This window comes from Silurus meridionalis, chromosome 28 (genome assembly GCF_014805685.1).
Source record: "Silurus meridionalis isolate SWU-2019-XX chromosome 28, ASM1480568v1, whole genome shotgun sequence".
In the NCBI taxonomy this organism is placed as follows: domain Eukaryota; kingdom Metazoa; phylum Chordata; class Actinopteri; order Siluriformes; family Siluridae; genus Silurus; species Silurus meridionalis.
In genome coordinates this window covers 8,779,253-8,791,961 of record NC_060911.1, presented here as the reverse complement: position 1 = coordinate 8,791,961, position 12,709 = coordinate 8,779,253, and the positions used below count along the sequence as shown (strand labels likewise).

Below are 12,709 nucleotides of genomic sequence, written 5' to 3'. Positions count from 1 at the left end.
TTTCACAATGGTGCAAATTTATCTGTGGGCTGTCAGAGGAATTAGCAGAGACAAGGGGAGGGGGGAGGAATGTGACAAAATGTGGAAAAAAAACATGAAAAAGTCAAGCAGAGAGAGAGAGAGAGAGAGAGAAAGATAGAGAGAGAGAGATGGGGGTTGGATGGGGATGGGGTGAATGCTTGAAGTGGTTTAAATACGTCACCTTCCATTTTAGATTTGGAGCCCAAGGCCATCTGTATCTTTCTGCTGTCCCAAATTAATCTCTGCCACTGGTTCCTTTGAATTTCCCATTTAAGGGAAGACAGATAGAGCAAGAGTGTGAATGAAAGAGAGAGAGAGAGAGAGAGAGAGAGAGAGAGAGAGAGAGAGAGAGAGAGAGAGAGAGAGAGAGAGAGAGAGAGAGAGAGAGAGAGAGAGAGAGAGAGAGAGAGTGTCTACAGTCTGTATGTACTCTGTGCATATACCAAAAGGTCATTCTGCCTGGTCTATCAGAGTCTCAGCAGTGTTAACAGTCTCAACCATTTCAGAGTTTAACACTGGCTGTAAAGTAGCTTGGCACTCTGATGTGTAAAACCTCAGAGGCTAAAGGGCTTTATTGAGACGGATTAATAATGGCGACAGGACAATTGTTGTGCCAATTCCCGCTCTTTCAGCACTGCTTAAGTCTGAGCAAACCGAAGAAACTAATAGACACCGCTGTGTTTTTGCACAGCATTAGCAAGTTACAAAAGGCAATCGGAAACTGATCAATAATCAAAGGTAAACTATACAGGAATCTGTGATGGTAAAAAAATCTGAAAGGTCATGGAGCTAATTTGTCAGTTGTTGCTGTACTTTAGAACGCTAGCCCTCAAGTGCAATTTCATTATTATTATTTCAGTCTCCTTAAATACAAAAGACGACAAGGGCTTCCTTTCCAACTCCTTTTTTTCATAGCTATATTAATCTTATATTAGAATAAAAATCCATCATTGTCTCAGATTTCACCAAGCATTTGAACTTATTGGCACTCACTGTGCATTGAGAGGAGGGCATGAATGAGGCCAATGAGAGGAAGCATGCTAAGTACCAAGAGCTAGTTGAAGAGAGTAGAAGGGAGGGCTGGGAAACGTGTTGTGATCCTTTGAAGGTGGGCTACAGAGAGTCTGCAGGGCGTTCACTCTGCAAAATACTTACACTACTAGGCATCTCTTGGGAGGCAAAGAGGAAGGCAATTAGAACCGAAGCCGCAGAGAAAGACACTGGGTGGCTTTGGATAAATAGGGCAGAACCGTGGGCGATTGCTATTGGGGCACAGGCTGCACCTGTGGGTGCTGTCGCCTGCACAAGGGTGTCTGATGTTAAAAGACCCAAAACACAATGACCCCAGGATAAGTCACTAATGATGTGTCCCAGTGCATCTGCATGATGTACCTTTCACTTTCATAATAGAAAACGAATCAAACACAAAAGAAACAGAGACGTTGGTAAAAACGAGTCTCAAAGTAACGATGCATTGCAAACTACACAGCAGCTCAGCTAGTTAGAGATCCACAAAGTAGCAAGTTGTGATGAGTAGTGATGATGGTGATGATGGTATTAGATGTAATTTTGTAGGCTGGTGTGTGTAGAAATTAAGGGGACAAAACTGGACAGAGAAAACGACTGCTGCATCACCAACCCATGACCATTCTCTATATAGCTTGTACACATTAGAACAATTGTTCTTTCTCCAGGACTGTGATGCAATGCAAAATACTCAAGACTACAATCAATACAAATGCACAGGAAACATCTATATATAAAAAAAAATAAAAAAAAAATAAATAAAAAATAAAAATCTACAGGTTTTGGGACAAGAATAAAGAAGCAGACAGACACTACGCACCAAAGATAATCACCACTGGCCGTCATTAGATGTAAGTAATTGGTAAAGCTGTGTCAATAATTTTTTTTTATTTCTGTCAACCATATAAAACAAAAATATTCTTCGTATCAAATGATCACAAAGAACAAGCTCCATAAGGACCTGCACAGTGTTTCAGGTGATGTAACACTTTAGTAATCTGGATTTTTATGATCTGGTTAAATTTTAATCTCCCAACAAGTATACTGCTCTCTCCCTCAACGTGATGGTCTATCCCTCTGAGCATATACTCTGATCATTCCCCAAAACTCAGCCATCTGGGCCTGAGCTCAGCTAATCAAAATAAATCACAGGCTTGTGTCTACAGAACAGCTTCTGAATGCTGTGACACCTAAGCCGACATGGCAGCGCATATGTCAAGGAGAACACCTCGGTGTCCCACTGCTACGTCTAATCCCAATAGGTTCTAAGATTAAAAGGATTTAGAAAAGAGACAGAGCATGCATTGCAGAGTTCATTTAAAATGGATACCCCCTCCACAAACTACATACAAAACAGGAATTCATATGATGCCAATGTCATGGCACTTTATAAAATTAGTAATGATTAAGAATGTTCAGTAATGCCTTAGCATCTTTAATAATGTACTTTGGGTTTTCCCTGTGTCCTATTGTTTCCTCTATCTTAATAAATAGTTCACTTTGTTAAACTGTTTAAAATTATATATATATATATATATATATATATATATATATATATATATATATATATATATATATATATATATATATATATATATATATTTATAATGTTTCTCTTGGCTGCACTGCTTCCAGTAGTGTATGTAGATGTTAGATTTTTTTGTCCAATCAGATTGCAGCCTCTATGTGCTGCAATGTCAGTCTAATCTGCCCAGGGCCTTCAAAGTCTGTACTGATGGCCGTTTTTACATAGAGAATATTATGAATGGGTCTGTTTCTTTAACCAGTCAGATTTCATATTGGCCACACGGCAAAAGCGTCAGCATTTTTCCGTCCTCTGATTGGTTGGTCAGAGTGTGTAGCGCTCTGTACACATGAATACATCAGAGTTAGACGTTTTTAAGCCTACGGAGGAAGAGAAATTGTTTTGGACATACTTAAAAAAAAACATCGTGAGGAGGTCGGCCAACCCCGAAGCTAGCTAGCATGTCTCAGCCCTGGAAATGGTTTGTTCAACACTTCCAGACCAGTGAATAAGAGCGGTACCGGAGCTGTGTGATCAGATTTTAAACCCATTATATATATATATATATATATATATATATATATATATATATATATATATATATATATATATATATATAGTTCTGGGCTTTCGGTTCGGCACACGTGTACCGGATGCAAGCCTTCTTATGTGTGGCAGACCACGAGTTTGTTTAGTCTCCACCTCGCACTTTCTGCGCAATTTTTATGATGATTAAACTTAAAAACATAAACAATGCCAGGGGCACAAAAAATAGCGCAGTGTCACTGTGACTTCTCACTCTGGAGGAGAAGGAGAGGAGGAAGACGTCTACAGAGACAGCAGGGAAAGGAGAAGTGGAGAAGAGTGGAGGTTAGAGTTGGTATTTTAAATGTTGGCACTATGACTGGTAAAGGGAGAGAGATAGCTGATATGATGGAGAGGAGAAAGGTATGATATGTTGTGTGTTCAGGAGACCAAGTGGAAAGGGAGTAATGCCAGAAGCATTGGAGGTGGGTTTAAACTATTCTATCATGGTGTGGATGGAAAGAAAAATGGTGTAGGGGTGATTCTGAAAGAAGAGTAAAGTAAGAGTTCAGTGGAGGTGAAGAGAGTTTCTGATAGAGTGATGATCGTGAAGCTGGAAGTTGAAGGGATGATGATAAATGTCATCAGTGCTTATGCTCCACAAGTAGGTTGTGAGATGGAGGAGTAGGAAAAATTCTGGAGTGAGTTAGATGAAGTGGTAGATGGTGTACCTAGGAATGAGTGATTGGTGATTGGGGCAGACTTTAATGGCCATGTTGGTGAAGGGAACAGAAGTGATGAGAAGGTAATGGTTAGGTTTGGCCTTAGGGAGAGGAATGTGGAAGGGCAGATGGTGGTAGATTTTGCTAAAAGGATTGAAATGGCAGCGGGGGAACACATTTTAAGAAGAAGGAGGATCATAGGGTGACGTATAAGAGTGGAGGAAGGTGCACCCAGGTGGACTATTTTCTATGTAGGAGATGCAACCTGAAGGAGATTGGAGACTGTAAGGTGTTGGCGGGGGACAGTGTAGCTAGACAGCATCGGATGGTGGTCAGTAGGATGGTTTTGGGGGTGAAGAAGAAGAGGAGGCTGAAAGAAGAATAAGATGGTGGAAACTGAAGGAGGAAGAGTGTAGTGTGAGGTTCAGGGAAGAGGTCAGACAGGGGCTCGGTGGTGGTGAAGAGGTGCTGGATGATTGGGGAACTACTGCAGGAGTGATGAGGGAGGCAGCTAGAAAGGTACTTGGTGTGACATCTGGAAATAGAAAGGAAGACAGAGAGACATGGTGGTGGAATAAGGAAGTGCAGGAGAGCATAAGGAGAAAGAGGTTGGCAAAACAGAAATGGGATCGACAGAGAGGTGAGAAAAGTAAGCAGTAGTATAAGGAGATGCGGCAGCAGGTGAAGAGGGATGTGGCGAAAGCCAAGGAAAAGACATACGAGGAGCTGTATGAGAAGTTGGACACTAAGGGAGGAGAAAAGTATTTATACAGATTGGCCAGGCAGAGTTTTAATTGCTGGATGTGTGCATCATGGAGGATGTTGGTGCTTTATTTGAGACAAATGTTTATATTAATTACAAATAATTTTCTGATGAAGTTTTTTAAAAATGTATGAGTAAAGACAGGTCATTGTGAATAAATGTGTTACGTTGAAGGTTTTAATTTCACCTCTAATATTTATTTATTTATATTTTAAATGCAAAAACGCCTTCAAAATTAACGGTAACGTCTTAACGCAAATTCATTTTCACGGCACTAATTTTAACGCATGATTAATGAAACACATTTTTCTTTGACCGTTTTTATTAAAAGATATAAATAAAAAAAGATTAAAGTGGTGAAAGTTAAACCAGATATTTTTAATCACTAAACATTGCCTCTCCAAACTGAGGGAAAGCAACCAGAACTGGAACATATCTCTTAAAGGAGCCACGTACCATATTTTAGAATTACAAGAACCACAAAAAAATAAAAAAATAAAAACCACATCTATAGATACATTACATCAATAGAAATTTATATTAAAAGAATAATTTTCAGAGTGTAAAATAATTAAATAAATATAAAATTAATAACAATGGGAAAGATTTTGAGTTAAATTAATATATTTATAACATCTGTTCCAATGAGTGTAAAACTTAAATATTTTTTAAGGTACATTTAAAACAGCAAAAAGTTTGATTAATCAGATATTGAGAGCACTTATATAAACACCTCAAAAAAAAACTGTAAATCTTTGTTTAATATCCCTAATTACAGACAAGTACAAGTAGGTTAATCACACTTAATATACTTTTTGATAGTGTGGTAGAAAATCTATTAGCTATATGATGAGATCACACATTGTAAGATTAGAGAACCAGGATGTTTTTTGTAAGTCACATGCCCATATCATCTGTTAAAAAAAAGTTTGTAATGTGCCTAAATTATCAATATTTACAATATCAATTGTGCCAGGATTGAATTTCCTCCCCAGTCAGGAATGTCATATTTTTTGCCAAAAAAACATCTACAAACTGGTGTCAGTTTGGACAAAAATAAAGAAGCATGCAGACACTACACACCATAGATAATCATCTCTGTCCATTTCCTCGACAGTCAGGAATATCACATTTTTCCCCCAAACAGCTTTCCTGCACACTGGGAAAAAGCTCTTTGGGGCTTTTTACATGCATAAATTCTACTGAAGTTAGTGCTATAACAAGATGACCTCTAACTCCTGTTATTTTCTCTGCTGAGTTTCTGCCTCTGCTACATGAAGTATAGTTAATTTAACCACAGAGAACCTGAGCAACAAATCATCAGCAGGAAACGTGTCCCCGACAACATTCTGACTTCACACCTTTAACCCTCTCACTCCATCCAACCACTTTTTATCCTTTCATTAGCTCAATGTTTTTATCTTTCCTCGTGTCCTAAATACTTCACATTCATGCTTTAATTCACATCCTTTTCCATCTTTCTTTCTTTTTTTTTTTATCAACACCATTTTATTTTCAACCTCCTTCCACTTTTCTTTGACCAATCCACCCATCCATCCTTTCATCTACCCACCCATTTACTCCATTAATCTATCCACTTATTCATCCATCCATCCATCCATCCATCCATCCATCCACTTACCCATCAACCCTATCATCCATCTACCCCTCAGCCATTTATCACCCACTCACCCATCCATCCATCTACCCACTCAACCATCCTTCCATCCACCCACTCTCCCATCCCATTATCCATCCACCCGACCATCCATTCACCTCTGCTTGCATCCATCCATCCACTCACCCATCCACCCTTTTATCAATCTACCCACTCACCCATTCATCTCCCCATTCATCCATCTATTATTCACCCACTTACCCATTTATCCATCCATCCATTTAGCCATTCATCCATCTACCCACTCACTAATCAATCTATTCATCTATCCCCATCCATTCCCCCACCATCACTCACCCATCCAGCCATCTACCCCCTTACTCATCCGTACATCTATCTATATATCCATTCATTCATCTCCCATCCACCCACTCGCCTATCCATCTATCCATCAATCCATTTATCCCGTTCTAATAACTGATGTTCTTCAGTGTGTTTTGGGCAGGTTTTTGAAGTAATAATATCTGATGATTGTTAGCTATTCAAACCATTATCCCCACCGAGTTGGAAACTAACAAGTAGTCTCCGATTTGCCCTCAGTCTCCTTCCTGCTTTATTCACTCCTGTCCTGTCAATGCAGATGAGGGTTCATTTGTGTATTCACACTGCTCTGTGTTTACCCTTCTTACCCCAGGGAAGAGGTCACTCATCCCTGCAGCATTCATTCTTTATTTTGTTCTTTATAACTAGATTTATGCTACAGCTTGCATTGTCAAACCCATCCCGAAGACACGCTCTTTCTTAGCTGATTTTCTGTTATGCCAGCTTTGGCTGAAATGCCACCTTGTTCTCAGACATGGGGAAAGATAGGAAGCCATTTTCCGCAGAGATGTTTATGAGCAACTGAGACAATGCAATCTCCTGTGTGTCTGCTTCACAGGTCCTACGTCTCTTTCTATTTATTTCTGACTCTATCACCTTGTCTCTCCCTGTTTTTCTGGGCATTTGTCATATCTTCAGGTATTTTTACATTTGCGGCTTCTAATTCATTTGAATTGAAGCCTGGTTTGCAATCCCACACAGGTGCAGAACAAAACAAAGGGTCGGAGGCTTCACCAGTCTCGGTTCACTTCCAAGTAAACTCCAGCACAGGTCAAAAACAATTCAACTCCGCATTTACCAGACTGTACTTTGCAGCTTTTTGTGCTAAAATGAAGTAAGCTGTATAAGCTAAGTTAGCCTGTTTCTCATTCTAAAACCATCCCTTCTCACTGTTTGACATTAACGTGGCAGCAGTCTGTCCCCGATGATTGATACCCTCATCAGTGTGTATGTGCGTGCCAAGCTGTGCCACGCTGCTCCCTGTGCCAGCTCTCATTAGAGCGATCTCGTTAAAGACCCAGTCCAACGCTTCAGCCAAGCTTCAGGACATAGGAACAAGCCGAGCAGAACGCCAGCTCCACACCTGGCCCTCTGCGGTCACACCAAACTGTGACTGCTTCAAATAATATAAGGAAATGTCTTTAGTTCTGCATTAAGGCTACAAAGAAAGAAAACACTGTATTAAAAAAACAGTTTACAACACTTTTCCACACTCAACATAAACGATAAAAAAGTCTTCAGGTAGCTAAAAGCTGGAACAATCTAGCCACGCCTTGAAGTTTGCCAAAAGATAATTCATTCAGAAGAAAAATTCTAGCTTTTGTACAAAAGTAAGTATAAAACTAGACTGAATATGTTGGGGTGGGATGAGTCTAGTGTCTTTACCTGGTAGGTACATTTGCAGCTGAAATTCTAAAACTCTTAAAAACATTTAAACAGCTTATGTGCTACAATATCTGGTCCGATTTTGGTGACGCTGGCACAACTGTACAATGCAAAGCATAATATTTAGCTGTTAGCATAGATCTGTGGTCTAAGAATGTAGAACCTAAAGTGTTCACTGGTAGCTGATTTAGTAATGTTGCAAACGAAGACAGCAAAGGACAAAGTTCTTCCAGTGTCAAAATTGGTTTGCTTAGACTATCATGTGCTTTTATCAATGAATGCTGCTCAGTCAGTCATCAAAAACCCACCAATAAAAGAACACTGTCATTATAAAATGTAAAGAAAAGATTTACAAATGGACAATATTCTCACACACATCCTGACAGGACAGAATAGGATGCAACAAAGAAAGATTAGAGAATGAATTTCAGCTTCCAGGTACTTAATATTAAACTTGTATTTAATATAATTAGCCGTCTGCCTACAGACTGACTATACTGTTATGTCGACATAAAACAAGCTTTATTAACACTCACGCTCCCTTTCTTCGCTCTATGGATAATACGTTGAATATGGTAACTGAAACACCACTAACCTGAAACATTCCACTTGTACAATCTGTTAAAACCATCCTTCTACACCCACAAGATGCTTGTACAGAAAAATCCAAACAGTCAAACCTGTTCACATACAGGTAGACCCCAACTTCAAAGTAGATAGGGACCGGAAAAACGGTCGTAAGTCGAGAGAGTGACTACTGCATGATAAAATGGGCATTGTAAACACATTTACATTTTATTTTTTTACATAGTCAAGAGGCTTTTTTTAATTGTCATTTCTGCTATACACAGTGGTACACAGTAAAAATGAGACAACGTTCCTCCAGAACCTGGTGCTACACTAAACAAAATAGAGCTACAACACACAACATAAAGCTACATAAAGTGCATCGAGCGCAACCAGCGCAGACAAAAAAAAAAAAACCACAGTACGGACACACACACACACACACACACACACACACACACACATAACAGAAGATAGCGCTGATCCTTAAACCTACTGTATACTCTAAATATACAGTATTGTGCAAAGAGAACTATTAAGACTATAACCAAGAGTATATGTAAACAAACACAATGCAGTGCAAAAACAGCAGCAGTAGCAGTCGAGAGGTCCAAAAAAATAGCATGTAAACAGTATAATAAATAAAAAAAAATTACAAATTAAGTGAATAAAAAAATCTATATATACACATACATATATATATATATATATATATATTCTTTTTTTTTAAATTATTATTTATTTATTTATTTATTTATTTTTTAATTATTATTTTTTTTTTTTTGGAGGTGACCATCTTATTTCCGAAATGTCGCAAGTCGAGTGGTCATAGGTCAGGGTCTGCATTCACAAGCTCATCTTACTCAGGAATAGAAGCTCTAAATGAGCTCAGTAACCACTTGAGAAAAGCTACAGTAGGTCTTGCTCCCATTCCCAAGGTTAATTAATATTCCTGCTCACACCTGGAGCCCAGGTTTACACACCACATTAAAGTTTTATGATCAATGCACACTCAACTGATCAGCTTGGACCTCAACTCTTACTTTCTAATTGTTTTGTCTAGCGAAAGCATGTTTTTGAAAGATTTAAACAACGAACTTAAATGCTAATACACTAGCTGAGACAGAATCTTACTAGAAAATACACAAATCCAGCTCTTAAATGCTAGGTACTATTTATAGCCAAATAAGTCAAAATTTACTACCCACAAATGTTTTTATCTTGGACACAGAGCTGCCCCTAACATGGGGCAAAAACCTAAAAGCTCATTTAAACAACATTTCCTCTGACATGTTAGGAAGGGATTTTTGAAATAGGCTTTCAGCATGCAAAGTCTCGTCTCGGCGAAGAGAGACGCTCTATTCTTTTTACATCTCTCATTAAAAAGCTCTTACGTTGTAAAAAACTTGTTATACAGCATTAGCAGAAATATAGAAACCTTATTTTTATTACTATTGTCTCATGTCAATTACATTCCTCCTATTCATATTCCCTTTGTGAGCCAGCATTAGGCATAATAACGTTCCCTTCTTTAATAGATGTGAATCTATAAAGGAAAGTTTATACTGGCCATATCAGCCTGATGATTCCTTCTCCGTATGCACCAGTGGAGCGGACTGCAAGAAATTTTAATGACATCTTGGGAAATTGTGTGTACTTATTGAAAAGAAGAGAGAGTGATGCCCAATAAGCATAATAAGTGTGCAGGGAATTAGGACCTCAAACTTCAAGTCGAGAGAGAGAGAGAGAGAGAGAGGACACTTCTCACAGAGGAAAAATGATTGTAATACTGTAGTGAAATGTTAACATACCACTCATGAATTAACAACAAAGTGCATATAACCTCCTGGTTTCTCCATTCAGGTTAGAAGTTAGTACTCATCTCATGCTAATTTCTTTGTTGATTATTAAACACAGTATCATTCACAAATTTACTGGTTTAAGCACTAAAGTAAATGAATCAACATTACTTCATATACCTGTACTGTACTTATACTTATTGGTTTGTTGTACTCATGACCCCTACTTCTTTTTATAAACGCTGTTCTGGAAGGAGTTTTGGAACAATAAAATGGGCTTTCCTAAGATCCATATCTATTTCTATTCATTTTATCAATCTCTCATTCCTTCTCAGTCTTCTCCCATGTCTTTTATTTGTGTTATCTTGTATCTGTGGTATTTCTCCACACTTATGTGAAGTGACTTTTAAAAAAGTTAGATAAGTAATGATGATTTGGCTTGTTTCCAGATTCGGTTGCAACACTAACATTCACTTAATGGGCATCAAATGTTTTTACAGGATTTTACATTATATGTTAATCTATCTACATTTCACAACCATCAATGGTATGTGCTTCAGCTTTAAACTGATTTAATCTGTGACGGGTTAAAAAAAATCTCTAACTTTCTCATTCAAGACTCTCATTAAAAGACTCTTGTCACCCAAATGAGGATGGGTTCCCCTTTTAAATCTGGTTCCTCTCAAGGTTTCTTCCTCATAACATCTAAGGGAGTTTTTCCTTGCCACAGTCGCCATGGCTGCTCATCAGGGATAAATGCACACCCTTCACCTTGACTGTTGATTTCTGTAAAGCTGCTTTGAGACAATGTCTGTTGTGAAAAGCGCTATAGAAATAAACCTGACTTGACTTGACTCACACATTTCTGTGTAAAAAAAAAACATTGGGAAGAAAACTGGACTCCCTTAGAGCTCCTGTGCTACTATTTGCTCATTTACATTTGCTGCAGTAAAATGTTTTAGGGAAGGCTGAAGAAATTGACAACCATTTCTATAGTCTACCTGCACAGAAAGGTAAAAATCATTCAAATGTTTGACGCAAAAATAATTTCACATTTTCATCTCAACTGTTCGAAGCTCATTAAAAGACTCTTCTTTGTGTAAAAAGCTCTTTGGAAGCTTACGGACAAGATTTCAGCATTTACTTTATCCATTTGTTTCATTCTGTTCATTTCCTGACCACAAAAAAAAAAAATTATAAAGACCATTAAAAGCTCAATAATTTGTTCGTTTGGGCTTGGCCTCTTTTTTTTGCCCAGGAGTGTATACTTCTAAATCATCTAGAACACTGCACACATATATGATGCAATCAATTTTGTTAGTAATTCGTGAGCCGTGGATTTGATACATGGCTTGCTTGTTGGCTTGCCCTAAAGGAGAACTAAACCAGTATGGATAATGTTGCAGTATATTTTTAAGTACTGAAACCTTCTCTATAAAATATATCTATATAAAACAGCCACCCACACACAGACACACTCAGTGTTCCCAGAGTTACTGCAGCATAGTTCCATAACAAATTTAGAGACTGGAAAAATTGGGACAGTGCACAAAGTTTTGCACTTGCACAGCTGATGGAAGATTTCTCACTGCAACATCCAATTTCTCAAGTAGCGCTTGAGAGTTCTCCCCCACATTTTCCATCTTAACCAAATCTGAGACAAACCCATATTATTCAAAGCGTATGTAAATTCACACAGAACATTAATTACAAATTGGAATCAACCTTGTATTGATAATAATGACAAACATCAAGAATTTCCATGCAGTATGTTTTCACAGTTCCTTCATTCCTTACACTAGTGTTATTATATCATAAAACTCAGCCATCTGCCTCACCTGTCTAATCCGTCAGGCTTTCGCAGGTGAAGGGTGTGACGTTCTTGCTGCCTGTCGCTTTACGTCAATCATCTTCCACCATGTTTCACCCAGCACATCCACTCCTCCACTCTGCAGGCTTGGCTTCTCCTGTTATTTCTCCTCTAACAATCCGGCTCAATCCTGCTGTTTCTCTGTTCATGCTATATCTCTGCCTCCAGACCTTCCACTGTCTCACATCAGGTCATGTTTTTTATCCACAGAGACTAAATGGTTGAATGTATGTTTATAAAAAGGTGACTAGAGAAGTGATGTCAGGCTCCAGAGCTGAAGGGTTGCTGAGATTCATTGCTCTGATGGAACACAGCTGACTCCTCTCAGCTAATTAGCAAACTATCACTTCTGTATGTTTTAGAGTTGGCAAGACGACTGTTTTTTGATTCTTTCACAGTTCTTTTGTACAAATTCTGTACAATATATGTTATTTTATCTTGCCTTGTTTTTCAGCTAGCATGATTTTACCAAATCAGCTAATGACAACAAATATGTCACTTACTAT

The 12,709-nt window shown here is 38.3% G+C and overlaps 1 long non-coding RNA gene across 1 annotated transcript in view; it reads right to left on the bottom strand.

The window, feature by feature from the left end:
• The window catches only part of LOC124381094, a 70,250-nt gene extending 57,756 nt beyond the window's left edge, over nt 1-12,494 (bottom strand). The window contains exon 1 of the long non-coding RNA XR_006924791.1: nt 12,172-12,494. This is a non-coding gene — a long non-coding RNA (uncharacterized LOC124381094). The remainder of the gene's footprint in view (nt 1-12,171) is intronic.
• Nucleotides 12,495-12,709: the final 215 nt, after the last annotated feature.